Source organism: Cucurbita moschata, unplaced genomic scaffold, assembly GCF_002738365.1.
Source record: "Cucurbita moschata cultivar Rifu unplaced genomic scaffold, Cmos_1.0 Cmo_Scf00013, whole genome shotgun sequence".
NCBI classification, from domain to species: domain Eukaryota; kingdom Viridiplantae; phylum Streptophyta; class Magnoliopsida; order Cucurbitales; family Cucurbitaceae; genus Cucurbita; species Cucurbita moschata.
The window spans coordinates 4,481-7,302 of NW_019268529.1; positions in this window are offsets into that span (position 1 = coordinate 4,481).

The window sequence follows — 2,822 nt, forward strand, 5'->3', positions numbered from 1 at the left end:
TCGACCGTGACTCGGCTTTTTTAGAACGTTCTTTGAATGTCTAAAATTAGGGTTTGATTTTAAGCACTCTTTTACTGTTTTCTTCACTCCGTTACCTCGAAATTCTATTCTAAATCATCAAGCCTAATCTTTCGCCGAAAAAGTTTCAAAAAACGTCGACCGTGACTCGGCTTTTTTAGCACGTTCTTCGAAGTTCCAAAACCAGGGTTTTCGAATTAGGGTTTCTATTTTAAGCACTCCTCTACTGTTTTCTGCACTTCGTTACTTCGGAATTCTATTCTAAATCATCAAGCCTAATCATTCGCCGCCAAAGTTTCGAAAAACGTCGACCGTGACTCGGCTTTTTTAGCACGTTCTTCGAATGTCCAAACTCAGGGTTTCCGAATTAGGGTTTCGATTTTAAGCACTCTTTTACTGTTTTCTGCACACCGTTACTTTGGATTTCTATTCTAACTCATCAAGCCTAATCATTCGCCGCAAAAGTTTCGAAAAACGTCGACCGTGATTCGGTTTTTTTAGCACGTACTTCCATTTCCAAAATCAGGGTTTCCGAATTAGGGTTTCGATTTTAAACACACTTTTACTGTTTTCTGCACTCCGTTACTTCGAAATTCTATTCTAAATCATCAACCCTAATCATTCGCCGCAAAAGTTTCAAAAAACCTCGACCGTGACTCGGCTTTTTTTGCACGTTCTTCGAATGTCCAAAATCAGGGTTTCCGAATTAGAGTTTCGATTTTAAGCACTCTTTTACTGTTTTCTGCACTTCGTTACTTCGAAATTCTATTCTAAATCATCAAGCCAAATCATTCGCTGTAAAAGTTTCGAAAAACGTCGACCATGACTCGGCTTTTTTAGCACGTTCTTCGAATGTACAAACTCAGGGTTTCCGAATTAGGGTTTCGATATTAAGCACTCTTTTAATGTTTTCTTCACTGCGTTACTTTGGAATTCTATTCTAACTCATCAAGCCTAATCATTCGCCGCAAAAGTTTCGAAAAACGTGGATCGTGACTCNNGTTTTTTTAGCACGTACTTCGATTTCTTAAATCAGGGTTTTCGAATTAGGGTTTCGATTTTAAGCACTCTTTTACTGTTTTCTACACTCCGTTACTTCGGAATTCTATTCTAACTCATCAAGCCTAATCATTCGCCGCAAAAGTTTCGAAAATCGTCGACCATGATTCGGTTTTTTTAGCACGTACTTCGAATGTCCAAACTCAGGGTTTACGAATTAGGGTTTCGATTTTAAGCACTCTTTTACTGTTTTCTGCACTCCGTTACTTTTGATTTCTATTCTAACTCATCAAGCGTAATCATTCGCCGCAAAAGTTTCGAAAAACGTCGACCGTGATTCAGGTTTTTTTAGCACGTACTTCGATTTCCAAAATCAGGGTTTCCGAATTAGGGTTTCGATTTTAAACACTCTTTTACTGTTTTCTGCACTCCGTTCTTCGAAATTCTATTCTAAATCATCAAGCCTAATCATTCGCCGCAAAAGTTTCAAAAAACGTTGAACGTGACTCGGCTTTTTTAGCACGTTCTTCGAATGTCCAAACTCAGGGTTTCCGAATTAGGGTTTCGATTTTAAGCACTCTTTTACTGTTTTCTGCACTCCGTTACTTTGGAATTCTATAATAACTCATCAAGCCTAATCATTCGCCGCAAAAGTTTCGAAAAACGTCGACCGTGATTCGGTTTTTTTAGCACGTACTTCGATTTCCAAAATCAGGGTTTCCGAATTAGGGTTTCGATTTTAAACACTCTTTTACTCTTTTCTGCACTCCGTTACTTCGAAATTCTATTCTAAATCATCAACCCTAATCATTCGCCGCAAAAGTTTCAAAAAACGTCGACCGTGACTTGGCTTTTTTAGCACGTTCTTCGAATGTCCAAAATCAGGGTTTCCGAATTAGAGTTTCGATTTTAAGCACTCTTTTACTGTTTTCTGCACTTCGTTACTTCGAAATTCTATTCTAAATCATCAAGCCAAATCATTCGCCGCAAAAGTTTCGAAAAACGTCGACCATGACTCGGCTTTTTTAGCAAGTTCTTCGAATGTACAAACTCAGGGTTTCCGAATTAGGGTTTCGATTTTAAGCACTCGTTTACTGTTTTCTACACTCCGTTACTTCGGAATTCTATTCTAACTCATCAAGCCTAATCATTCGCCGCAAAAGTTTCGAAAAACGTCGACCGTGACTCGGCTTTTTTAGCACGTTCTTCGAATGTCTAAAATTAGGGTTTCGATTTTAAGCACTCTTTTACTGTTTTCTGCACTCCGTTACTTCGGAATTTTAGTCTAACTCATGAAGCCTAATCATTCGCCGCAAAAGTTTCGAAAAACGTCGACCGTGACTCGGTTTTTTTAGCACGTACTTCGATTTCCAAAATCAGGGTTTCCAAATTAGGGTTTCGATTTTAAACACTCTTTTACTGTTTTCTACACTCCGTTACTTCGGAATTCTATTCTAAATCATCAAGCCTAATCATTCGATGCAAAAATTTCGAAAAACGTCGACCATGACTCGGCCTTTTTGGCACGTTCTTCGAATGTCCAAACTCAGGGTTTCGATTTTAAACACTCTTTTACTGTTTTCTGCACTCCGTTACTTCGAAATTCTATTCTAAATCATCAAGCCTAATCATTCGCCGCAAAAGTTTCGAAAAACGTCGACCGTGACTTGGCTTTTTGAGCACGTTCTTCGAATGTCCAAAATCAGGGTTTGCGAATTTGGGTTTCGATTTTAAGCACTCTTTTACTGTTTTCTGCACTCCGTTACTTCGGAATTCTATTCTAAATCATCAAGCCTAATCATTCG